Below are 13,635 nucleotides of genomic sequence, written 5' to 3'. Positions count from 1 at the left end.
GGTCAACTTGCAAACGACGCATACGTGTACAACTCCATCACATGTGAACCTTACTGACAATACTTCAGTCTGCACCCTAATGTTTAGTAGCCACATCACAGACACACATGCAACTGCATGCACACAAACGATAATTATACACACGCCATGTCATCAAGCACACATGCCAACACCAAGAATGATGTACATACGGTAATTACATGCATGGTGACACAACGTACAAAACACATACACGGAATGCATGTGTACCACCACCACTGTAGTCACCTCGCCAGAACAAGACACAGACAACAGATGCATAATTTGGGCACACAGCCGTGATGTACTGTGTAGTTGTGAAGATGTAAGAACGTATGTAGGGTCACACCCGACGTCAACACGTACAAATGCACATCTGTTGCCCATTGTGTGCCCACCGATGGGCATTGCATGGACACACATGCTACATTGTATGACATATGACCTTTCCCTATCACGCTCACATCCCTCATGACGCAACTGCACACAACACATCACGGTGCAGCGTCTGACAAGATAACATAATTGGCGCCGCCATGGCGGTGCTCAACTTCCGCTACTTCCCAAAGGCCAGACGCGGCCAGCGTCCCTCTTCCCATTGGCTGCATGTGCGGGGACCGTCACGGGCACACATCGGCAACCGCACGTGCAAGCCTCAGGCACGGATGCTTCAGTTGCAACAATGTTCTATCACTGGCGCCTCCATGGCGGTGCACGTACTCAGCGGGGGAGGTGCAGGCCTATACACCCTTTAGATGTACTCAATGGACATGCCAGTTCATGACCCCCCTTACAGTCACATTGCATCATCCACCGTACACCGGCCGGAGCGGCCGGGCCTAGGACGGCCGTGGCCGGCCATGAACACAACCGCCGTGCTGCTGTAGTGCCATACTCCGTGATCTTGCCATGTCGAGAGGCAAAGAGATCCGGTCTCGACCCTTCACCGCCGCGGAGCTTGATGTCCTCGTGGACGGTGTACTCCGCAACTATGGACGCCTCTACGGCGCACCAGGACGGGTGGTAAGTGCAGTGTGGGACATGTTGGTGTGCATGAGGGGGCCAAATAATCAGGCCTATTTCTATCTTAGCTGTGTAGTGTGGGCTAGACATATGTTCCTGATTGTGCATGGCTGCTGACAGTTACGTCTTGCCCCTATGTGTGTGACAGGCCACCTGTCCACTGACTGAAACCCTTTTGTCTCCCATCATGGTAGGTCAAGCTGCACCTTCGCAAGGACCTGTGGAGGAGCATAGCACGGGAAGTACGGGCATTGGGGGTGTGCAACAGACGACATACACACTGCCACAAACGCTGGGACGACATTTCCAGGCTAAGCAAGAATGTAGCGGAAGTAACACTGGGCCTGATTCCAAGGACGCCCCGTCTGGCCCGGCGCTCCATGACCCCTCTCATGCACCGTATCATTGCAGTGACGCATCCTGAACTGGCCGAACGTCTGAGTGCCGATCAACAGCAATCTAGCGGTGAGCAAACTGTCTGTGTAGGAAACCTGTGAGTGCTATGCATGTATTGGTGCACAGACACACTATTGAGTTCCGTGTTGTGTATGTATGTCTGTGATGCCATTTTGGTCCCATTGGGTGGTTCTCATTTGACATCCAGGTCCGCCATGTTGACACGCCACTTGCTTAGTAGTTGAGTGTTGAGGCACATCCCCTAGTGGTCCATGGCCCCATGGCAGGAAATGTGAGGATGACTGGTAGAGGTGGGCCATGTGCAGGATGAGGGCTACAAAATCTTTGTCAGCTATGTAATTTGGCAATCCTGTTCCTTCTGTACGTCAGTCTGCCCATGACTCACACATCTTTTATGTGCATTTCAGGTATGACAGAGGACACTCAGCCACAGACGGCGGAGAGTAGTCGAGGAAATGAGTCCGGCTCAGACTTCGCACACACGCAGACTGACACAGAGGAGGCCAGCGCCGGAGAGGGGGACAGGACCGTCCCTGAGGACTCGCATGTGGAGACACCATCGTCCTCCTCGTCGGACACTCTTGGTGAGCCTGCACTGTTGTCACAGACTGGGAGTGGGCACTCTTCACCTTCTGTCGGAAGTAAGCACACAGGGCCCACACTTCCACAAACTGCACCATGTACTGTTCGTGGCCGGAGGAGTAGGGGGAGCAGAGTGGCGTTCGGTGCAGGCACCGCTGCCCCTGCCACGGTGAGCCAAAATGCACTGTGTGCTGAGGCCGTTGATCTGCTGCGACAGCTGTGTGTGGGGCAGACCAATATGACAAATGCTTTCCAGGACCATGATAGGAAGTTGGGGCAGGTGGTGGCTTTCATGGAAGGGATGCATGGCGATCTTGCAGGTCTACACAGGACAGTGCAGTCATTGGCAAGCAGTGTGTCGTCTGCAATAGTACAGTCGCATGAACAGGGTGCTACTTCGGTTTCCCCATCTACACCACTGGATGTCTCAGGGGGTAGTGAATATTCTGAGCAGGACTCAAATACAGGTTATTGCACTAGAAGCAGCGTCAGACAGCACGTCAGGGCACGCAGGGCACAGACCCCATCCCCTAGATCAGCTAAATCTGTTCAATTAGACAACGTCAGATACACTGGAGTACACACACAGGATCCGCAAGTGTTGTTGGGGGACATGCCTTCAGGAGCTACACAGGCATTCAACACAAAAGGTACTCCCAAGGCAAGGGATACTCACATGTCCATGGACTGTACCTTGGACAAGGCCAGTCAGAAGACAAAGGCACCTACTAGGAGCAGGGAGACTCCCAAGGGCAGGCCCACAGCAGAGGAAAGGGACACTCCCAGGGACAGTGACAAGACAAAGGCACCTCCTAAGAGCAGGGAGACTCCCAAGGGCAGGCCCACAGCAGAGGAAAGGGACACTCCCAGGGACAGTGACAAGACAAAGGCACCTCCTAAGAGCAGGGAGACTCCCAAGGGCAGGCCCACAGCAGAGGAAAGGGACACTCCCAGGGACAGTGACAAGACAAAGGCACCTCCTAAGAGCAGGGAGACTCCCAAGGGCAGGCCCACAGCAGAGGAAAGGGACACTCCCAGGGACAGTGACAAGACAAAGGCACCTCCTAAGAGCAGGGAGACTCCCAAGGGCAGGCCCACAGCAGAGGAAAGGGACACTCCCAGGGACAGTGACAAGACAAAGACACCTCCTAAGAGCAGGGAGACTCCCAAGGGCAGGCCCACAGCAAAGCAAGGTCCATCTCCCAAGGGCAGGGACACACACAGAGAGCAGGTGTCTACTGGAGACAGGTGCACCACAGACGACAAGTCTGCTGGCAGGAACAGGGCGGCGACCAGGGCACAGACTACATCCAGAGACAACACTCCACCTAAGGATAAGGCACATCCTACGGACAAGGCATCTAGCATGGACAATGGTGCAATCAAGGACAGGCATACTTCACCCCTGGCTGCACTGAGGCTGATGTTTTCTACTAAACGCCAAACTGATGTCTCCGCCGCGGAGTCCCCCCATACCTCCACTCCCATCCAGGCCAGTCAGAAGCAGAGGAGGGTGTCCCCTGTTGTTGCATCCCCCATTACACATGATTCCGAGTCCAGGCGGCAGGCACAGAGCAAACGACAAGCAGGCTCCAGCACGTCCCCAGAAACCAGATCCCCGGCAGCAGATGCTCCACCTATGGACAAAGGTGAGCATACCGACGTCGCTAGCGCTAGTCGCGCTCTCTGAAATACCTAGTGGAGCATTTTTTAGATAAATCCAGTTTTGTATTTCATTTATTTTATTTTTATTCTTCCTTGCTTTTAAATTACTGCGCCCCCCCTGGCCTCATTCTCGCACCATAATACCCCCCCTGGGACCATTACCACCGCCTTTGGCGGGTCCGGGATCACGGGGCACCGGGGACTAGTCGGACCGCCATTTTGGATTGGGCCGGGGCACTCTCGCGCGTTATCGCGAGATTTCGGCCTGCAGAGCCTATTTTAGGCGGCGAGTAACGGTAGGCCAGCCTGGACAAAGGTGAGCATACCGACGTCGCTAGCGCTAGTCGCGCTCTCTGAAATACCTAGTGGAGCATTTTTTAGATAAATCCAGTTTTGTATTTCATTTATTTTATTTTTATTCTTCCTTGCTTTTAAATTACTGCGCCCCCCCTGGCCTCATTCTCGCACCATAATACCCCCCCTGGGACCATTACCACCGCCTTTGGCGGGTCCGGGATCACGGGGCACCGGGGACTAGTCGGACCGCCATTTTGGATTGGGCCGGGGCACTCTCGCGCGTTATCGCGAGATTTCGGCCTGCAGAGCCTATTTTAGGCGGCGAGTAACGGTAGGCCAGCCTGGACAAAGGTGAGCATACCGACGTCGCTAGCGCTAGTCGCGCTCTCTGAAATACCTAGTGGAGCATTTTTTAGATAAATCCAGTTTTGTATTTCATTTATTTTATTTTTATTCTTCCTTGCTTTTAAATTACTGCGCCCCCCCTGGCCTCATTCTCGCACCATAATACCCCCCCTGGGACCATTACCACCGCCTTTGGCGGGTCCGGGATCACGGGGCACCGGGGACTAGTCGGACCGCCATTTTGGATTGGGCCGGGGCACTCTCGCGCGTTATCGCGAGATTTCGGCCTGCAGAGACTATTTTAGCCTCACTTTGGACGCGCAGCGGTGACGCGCAGGTGGAGCGCCTTCGCAGCGCCTGAGTCCAGCCAGAGTCCTGCCCGTCTGCGCTCGTCCGCGCTAGGACGGGCTCGGGGCTCTGGACACTCTCTTTCTCTGTGAGTAAACTTATGCTCTCAGCATGATTCTTACTTACTCATATGAAGAGCTGTATGCGCTACGTGGCGTGCCTAATAATAACTGCTCTATCTACCCTTTTATTCCCCATAAGTTTTGCTGCACTCAGTGCGGCTTCTCTCTACGAACTCCTATTAAATGCAGATCCCTGCAATACCAAGGTAGACGGAAGAGGCAAGCACTCCCTAGGACCGCCGCCATTCGCCCTCCTTTGAGATTCTGGAGTATTAATTGCAGATCCTTGCCGCAACACAGATATAATATCCATGATTTTCTCGTGGAAAACCAACCTGATGCAATATTCCTGACCGAGACGTGGCTTCGGGATTGCTCCGGTCCGGATATTGTAGATGCCATTCCTTTCAATTATGCCATTCTTCGTCAGGATAGGGTCTCTGGTAGGGGTGGTGGAATTGCAATTGTCTATAGAAATGCTTACACTTGTAAACTAGTTGACTCCACTCAAAAAGACTGTGAATCGGCCTTATTTAAATTGACCATCACCCCCCAATTTACGCTGTCAGGACTATTGGTATATCGTCCCCCTGGGCCAGCAAGTCCTTGGATAACATCATTACCAGATCTCTTAGCTCCTGTATTACTCAAAGCATCGAATTTCACGATCTTAGGGGACTTAAATTTACATTTGGAAGACCACGAGTGTCCTTATAGAAACCAGTTCTTTTCCATCTTGGAAGCTTTTAATCTCCAACTTTTAAATACTGGCCCCACACATTGTGCCGGCCATTTATTAGACCCAATTTTGTCCAATCTGCCCTTTGACTGTTCTCGGGAAGCTTTACAAATCGCCTGGTCCGACCACTTAGCCGTCCCTTTCTCTTTAGATACGGCTGTAACAGCAAAAACACCTGAGGTGGGAACTGCTAGACCAGCTCGGAATTGGGGTAAGATCGACATGTCAGAACTTAATAACTTGCTGATCGATACACTTCCATGCATTGAACTACCAGTCGCTGCACTCAATTGTGCCACTGAACTCTGGCTAACTAACGCTGTTAATTCGGCGTTACCGATGACATCGAAGTTCACTTTCTTACATCATCCCCCGGCTCCGTGGTACTCAGAACAACTCAAATGCCTCCGCTCACAATGTAAGACATTGGAGCGCAAATGGAGACAAGGCTACTCCCCTTCACGTAAAATCATCTATAAAGAAGCCTTGAAAAAGTACCACAATAGCTGTAAAACTGCTAAAGCAGACTATACTAAAAAAACTGTGAATGATGCACGAAATTGCCCTAAGGTGCTTTTCTCCGTTGTTAAAAAACTGACCGGTGCCAACTCCTCTCCATCCCCCCCGGCACTGGATGCCGCTCAGTGTCAATCCTTGGCAGATTATTTTATAAAGAAAGTTGATCTCATTTATGACCATTTTACCTTACTCCCAGAGACTACTTCTAATGCTCGTAATATGGTCTTAGAACCGGTAGATACCGCCTTTGACGCAGTAATTACTACCTGGCAGCCTTTAGATGCTACTTCCTTTGTCTTCTGCTTAAATAGTGTGCGATCGGGCTCCCCACGGGATGCTCTTCCAGCCAAAATACTCAAACAATTAGACCCCCTTACACACCCAATCATCATTGGACTACTAAACGCTTCTTTGAGCGAGGCCTATGTTCCCCAACCTTGGAAACACGCCATGGTGGTACCTTTATTAAAAAAAGTGGGCGCAGACCCCTCCAACTCTGCTAATTTTCGCCCTATATCATTGCTGCCTATCTTCTCAAAGATATTGGAGAGACATATCAATTCCCAGCTTTCAAAACTGGTCGAAAAAACTGCCTTTCTCCATCCCTCGCAGTCGGGCTTTCGGCCACGGCACTCAACTGAGACAGCCCTCCTGGGGGTAACAGAGAGTCTTAGGCACGGTGTCGATCAGGGTAACACCATGGCACTCATCCTGCTGGATTTGAGCGCAGCCTTCGACACCGTGTCGCATTCCATCCTTATTGACTCTCTGAAATCCCTAGGTGTGACAGGCCAGGCTTTGGCCTGGGTAGTGTCGTTCCTTAGTGACCGAACTTTTCAAGTGTTCTCCCCGAAAGCAGCTTCCACCGTATGTCCATCTACTCGAGGCGTTCCCCAAGGTTCAATCCTTAGCCCTTTATTATTTAATATTTATGTTAAACCCTTGGCGTCCATAGTTGAACAGGCTGGGCTAACCCTGTTCTCCTATGCAGATGACACCCAGACTGTCTTCTCCCTATCAGGGAGAGACGAGAATAACACCTCCGCACTCAAGTCTGGCCTCATTCTCGTGGCCGACTGGAAGCGGCGAAATTGTCTCAAGCTGAATGGGGAGAAGACAGAGGTGGTCATTCTGGGTCGGAACAAACATCTTTGGGGCCCCCATCATTGGCCCACTGAACTTGGCAATGCGCCCATGCCATCCACTGCAGTTCGTAACCTGGGCGTCATCATTGACGACAGGCTAACCATGAAGCAACAGGCCACTAAGGTTGCAGCCATCTGCTTCTCAACCCTGCGGTGGCTTCATAAGATTCTGTGGATGCTTCCTCTCTCCTCTCGCAGAACCGTAGTCCAGGCACTTGTAACATCACGCCTGGACTATGGCAATATTCTTTACCTGGGCGCAGATAAAGCCACCATACATGTGCTCCAGGTTGTACAAAATGCGGCGGCGCGCTTGTTGAAGAACGTCCCTAGACGCACTTCAGCTGCTGGCGCGTTGCATGACCTTCATTGGCTGAGCGTTCCCGAACGTGTTAAATTCAAGGCGCTCTGTTATATGTTCAAGGCCAGGCAGGGTAGTGCTCCAACTTATATCCAAGGGTTGGTAACACCTTACATACCCTCGCGTCCACTAAGGTCCTCGGACACTGGCAATTTCATAGTGCCAAGATTTAAGTTGGCAAGAATGGGAGGTCGCTCCTTTTCTGTTCTAGGCCCGAAGTACTGGAACTCCCTCCCATTAGCACTAAAGTCAGAGACCAACCTACTACATTTCCGTAAGGCTTTGAAGACCCTCCTGTTTAAGCGCAGTTAAATGTTGATCGTGGCCTCAAGTCAGGTGCTGCCTAGTCCTTTCTTCTTCAGTCTGTCCCTGGCGCCGGGAAACCCACTGTGGGTAGCTGTGCGCGGTAAAAGCTTAAATAAATAAATAAAATAAAATAAAATAAATAAATGATTGTTTGGCGTCCCCACCACTTGGCAGTCCTGTCCTGTCCAGGGTGCACACACACATCCCTAAGAAACGCAGACACACACCATTGACACCTGCCAACCCCGATTTGGCTCTCGGTCAGCTATCCCCAGCTCCCAGGCCCACCCTGCCTCCAGGCCCATACAGCCCTGTGGCTCATCATTTCAGTTGTCACAGTGGCGCTGGTGCAGTTGACTCTCATGTATCAGATGGTGGCACAGTGTCAGTTGTGCCCTCTCCTGTTGCAGGTCCTGGCAGTGTATCTGGGTCTATGGCTCACGTGTCAGTTAGAAGATCTGTGGCTGTGTTGCACACTCCTGTTTCTGGTGCTGGCAGTCTGTCTGGGTCAGTGGCTCACGTGTCAGTGACTACATCTGTGGCTGTGTCTCACACTCCTGTTGCTGGTGCTGCCAGTGTGTCTGGGTCCGTGGCCCATGTGTGTGTCACTCGGGCTGTGGCTGTGTCTCACACTCCTGTTGCTGGTGCTGCCAGTGTGTCTGGGTCCGTGGCCCATGTGTGTGTCACTCGGGCTGTGGCTGTGTCTCACACTCCTGTTGCTGGTGCTGCCAGTGTGTCTGGGTCCGTGGCCCATGTGTGTGTCACTCGGGCTGTGGCTGTGTCTCACACTCCTGTTGCTGGTGCTGCCAGTGTGTCTGGGTCCGTGGCCCATGTGTGTGTCACTCGGGCTGTGGCTGTGTCTCACACTCCTGTTGCTGGTGCTGCCAGTGTGTCCGAGGCAGGTAGTTCACGCAGTCCCCCTGATTCTGTGATGTGAGGTGCTGAACACTTCACTCAAATGTTATTTCACATGGTGTGTCAATTGAGAACTGCGTGGCACTCTTGTGGTTCCTGTGACGGGTTGGTAGGGACACGTACTTGTGCAGCCTATGATGTTCCTGCTCTGTACTCTACAATGCCCTGTTGATGCTCTGATACTGCATTCTGCCCTCTCGTTACCTGCCTATGATGTACCTGCTCTGTACTCTACAATGCCCTGTTGATGCTCTGATACTGCATACTGCCCTCTCGTTACCTGCCTATGATGTACCTGCTCTGTACTCTACAATGCCCTGTTGATGCTCTGTTACTGCATTCTGCACTCTCACGTGCTGCCTCTGATGGAGCTGTTCTGTGCAATGGACTGTTGATGCACTTGGCCCCTCTCACGTGCTGCCTCTGATGGAGCTGTTCTGTGCAATGGACTGTTGATGCACTTGGCCCCTCTCACGTGCTGCCTCTGATGGAGCTGTTCTGTGCAATGGACTGTTGATGCACTTGGCCCCTCTCACGTGCTGCCTCTGATGGAGCTGTTCTGTGCAATGGACTGTTGATGCACTTGGCCCCTCTCACGTGCTGCCTCTGATGGAGCTGTTCTGTGCAATGGACTGTTGATGCACTTGGCCCCTCTCACGTGCTGCCTCTGATGGAGCTGTTCTGTGCAATGGACTGTTGATGCACTTTGCCCCTCTCATATGTTGCCTCTGATGTACCTGCTCTGTTGGCCACACTGCCCTGTTGGTGCTCTGATACTGCATTCTGCCCTCTCGTTACCTGCCTATGATGTACCTGCTCTGTACTCTACAATGCCCTGTTGATGCTCTGATACTGCATACTGCCCTCTCGTTACCTGCCTATGATGTACCTGCTCTGTACTCTACAATGCCCTGTTGATGCTCTGATACTGCATACTGCCCTCTTGTTACCTGCCTATGATGTACCTGCTCTGTACTCTACAATGCCCTGTTGATGCTCTGATACTGCATACTGCCCTCTCGTTACCTGCCTATGATGTACCTGCTCTGTACTCTACAATGCCCTGTTGATGCTCTGATACTGCATACTGCCCTCTCGGTACCTGCCTATGATGTACCTGCTCTGTACTCTACAATGCCCTGTTGATGCTCTGATACTGCATACTGCCCTCTCGTTACCTGCCTATGATGTACCTGCTCTGTACTCTACAATGCCCTGTTGATGCTCTGATACTGCATACTGCCCTCTCGTTACCTGCCTATGATGTACCTACTCTGTTGGCCACACTGCCCTGTTGGTGCTCTGATACTGCATACTGCTCTCTCGTTACCTGCCTATGATGTACCTGCTCTGTACTCTACAATGCCCTGTTGATGCTCTGATACTGCATACTGCCCTCTCGTTACCTGCCTATGATGTACCTACTCTGTTGGCCACACTGCCCTGTTGGTGCTCTGATACTGCATTCTGCCCTCTCGTTACCTGCCTATGATGTACCTGCTCTGTACTCTACAATGCCCTGTTGATGCTCTGATACTGCATACTGCCCTCTCGTTACCTGCCTATGATGTACCTGCTCTGTTGGCCACACTGCCCTGTTGGTGCTCTGATACTGCATTCTGCCCTCTCGTTACCTGCCTATGATGTCGCTGCTCTGGTGCCCACTTTGCACATGCTCACGCATACACTGTGATTATTCCCCTATTTTGTACAATAAAGGTAGTCTATCAAGTCTCGTGGTCTGTCGTTGTCATTCCTGCTTGCGTACTACAAATGTGTATTCGTATATGCTTCTCATCAGTGGTTTCGGTAACATGACACTCCCCCTCCCTACGTCACGTCCCTTGCTGGTATTCCCCTCCAGACAGCCAATGGTTTGTGCCTTACCTGCGTCGTCGTCCATAGTGGGCCATGACTAGGACGTGGTGGATCGCGAAGAGCATCGGGAAAGCGTGTAGCGCTGGGTCCATGGTGGTGGTCAGCTTGCGGTGGGTATCTCTGCTATGTCACCTATGTTCGCTGTGTGGATTCCTCCGTGTTCAGTCAGGTTGTTTTTCCGCTGCGGTTTTATGTGGAGTTTCCGCCATCTTGATTTGGGGGACGGTCTTAGACGTCAGTACGTACGGCGGGGCCTCCGGGATTGTTCCGTCCGCCATGTGGTCGTGTGTAGTTCGGCGGCGGTGCGTCCTTTTCCGTCGCGGACGGAAACTTGACACGTTTTCCTATCCTGATATGGCGGACGGAGTATCCGCGGCTGGCGGACACGGAAAGGGCTTTTTCCGCCTACTCCAGGGCCGCGGTGGCTCTTCCGTCCGCCATCCTAATGAGCCCCCAACTGTCTGTTCTGGAACAAGGTGTTGATATAGTTGTTGGGACGCCAGGAAGAGTGGACGACCTAGTGTCGACTGGAAAGCTAAACTTGTCACAAGTCAGATTCCTAGTCCTTGATGAAGCTGATGGCCTCCTTACCCAAGGTTATTCAGATTTCATTAACAGAATCCATGGTCAGATTCCACAGATTACTTCAGATGGAAAGAGACTGCAGGTGATCGTGTGCTCTGCAACCCTGCATTCCTTTGACGTGATAAAGTTAGCGGAGAAGATAATGCATTTCCTGAAATGGGTGGATCTGAAAGGGGAAGGTTCTCTCCCTGAAACTGTGCACCATGTTGTTGTGCCTGTCAACCCCAAGAACGACAAGCTTTGGGAAAAAATGAAATCCCTTATTCGTACTGATGAAGTTCATGCTAAAGATAATACAAGACCTGGCACTAATTCTGCAGAGATGTGGTCAGAAGCTATTAAAATCCTGAAGGGAGAATACACTGTGCGTGTAATCAAAGAACACAAAATGGATCAAGCAATTATCTTCTGCAGAACTAAAATTGATTGTGATAACATGGAGGAATACTTTATCCTGCAAGGTGGAGGCCCGAATAAAAAAGGGCACCAATTTTCCTGAGTGTGCCTTCATGGGGATAGAAAACCTCAAGAAAGAAAACAAAACCTGGAAAGATTTAAGAAAGTTGATGTGCGAATGCTAATCTGCACCGATGTGGCTGTCAGAGGGATTGATATCCGAGGTGTTCCATATGTTATAAATGTTACTCTTCCGGATGAAAAACAAAACTATGTGCATCGCATTGGGCGAGTTGGTAGAGATGAAAGAATGGGGTTAGCTGTTTCTCTCGTGGCAACTGAAAAGGAGGAGGTGTGGTACCATAGCCGTGGAAAGGGTTGCTACAATACAAGGCTGAAGGACGATGGAGGATGCACTATTTGGTATAATGAGATGCAGCTGCTTTCCGAGGTTAAAGAACACTTAACATGCACAATAAACCAGGTGGAACCAGATCTAAAAGTGCCTGGGGATGACTTTGATGGCAAGGTTGTTTATGGGGAAAAAGAGCTGCTGGCGGTGGACAGTATAAAGGACATGTGGATATTCTGGCACCTACCGTACAAGAACTGGTTGCTCTTGAAAAGGAAGCTCAGACATCTTTCTTGCAGCTTGGCTATCTTTCTAACCAGTTGTTTAGGGGTTTCTGATTGTGCTACATTGAAGATCACTATTATATGCTAGATGCCCGACGTGCTAATGTAATTGTAGTGATGCAATTGACACACATTTGTTCAAAATTTAAATTAAATGGTAAAGTTTATAGCCCGGCAATTCACCATCTTCCAAATGGAAATCTCATAATGTAGCAGTTGATCAATTGATGTGAAAATTAAACGCTGATGTCCACACGTTTGATTATTTTGTATCTCCGTTTTTAGTTAATCCTTAATATTCCTTAGTATATAACAAGTGTCCTTCATTCAAACCTATCCATCACGAACCATGTTTGTAATCGTTTTAAGTTCCTCCTCCTGTGTGCATACATTTTTTGATTGCAGCATGAATACTCTGTTCTTATTTAGTGAGAAAGGGTCAGTTCATTTAAGAAGCAGTATCAGGTCAGCTATTCTGACGAATTAAAAAATGGAAGAGTTCATAGGATCTCTTTGTAATTGTTGAATGACCAAAATTGTGGTAGGTTCAGGATCTGTACCCAACTTTTTAGAGCTCTAAAAGATCTGTGTCCAGTGTGTAAAATCAATGTGCATACTGTACCCAGAAAATATGTACTGACTTGGCCCTCTTAATTACAAAACTTACTTTTCTCTTAAACATTTTTTATAACATGGTGTGTACTGAATAAAGCATAGTGGGTCTGTCTGTTCATTTGGATGGAAGGACTTATTATATTGGCCGCGCGATGCTCTTTATTTCACAATATCACTCTGCGCAAAACATGTCAAGTAATGTTATCGACCCACTGGTCGAAATTCCACTCCTGACTAGGAACATCAGGGGCATTAATAACCCAGTAAGGGTAAGCAGTAGCTTCAATATCTTACTTGCAGTAGCATGAAGATTGTGTTTTTAACTAGACACATCTCCCCACGCGGTCCGTCACAGGCATTTGCATCACCCGGGGCCGACATAGGTACTTTTCCACCTACAGAACCTATTCACACGGGTCTGCATTTTAATAGACAGGCCGGTTCCCTTCACTCCCAGTCTCTCCTACTGAGACGAGGGTGGCAGGTATGTGGTGGTCACGGGCTGTTGAGGGGCCATAGTGTATTGCTGCTTAACGTCTATGCACCGAAAGTTCACTACCCGTCATTTTTCAAGAAACTACAGTCTGTCCTGGGGCGAGCGGATGCTGACCATATCATATTGGGGGGTGACCTCAATATATGCCTAAATTGTATACTTGATTGCACAGCTGGGGTTCCATGCGTCAAATCAAGATCACTCCACATCATGCACGATATCTGTGATACCCAATCCCTTTGGGATGCATGGTGCTTTCGTCATGCTCAGACGACAGGACACATGTT

The 13,635-nt window shown here is 50.3% G+C and overlaps 1 pseudogene; it reads left to right on the top strand.

The window, feature by feature from the left end:
• Positions 1–12,360, top strand: part of LOC144752557 (ATP-dependent RNA helicase DDX1 pseudogene) — a 65,039-nt pseudogene extending 52,679 nt beyond the window's left edge.
• Positions 12,361–13,635: the final 1,275 nt, after the last annotated feature.

This window comes from Lissotriton helveticus, chromosome 5_1 (genome assembly GCF_964261635.1).
Source record: "Lissotriton helveticus chromosome 5_1, aLisHel1.1, whole genome shotgun sequence".
Taxonomy (NCBI): Eukaryota; Metazoa; Chordata; class Amphibia; order Caudata; family Salamandridae; genus Lissotriton; species Lissotriton helveticus.
Note: the sequence above shows the minus strand (reverse complement) of the source record. Positions and strands in the feature narration are given on the sequence as shown.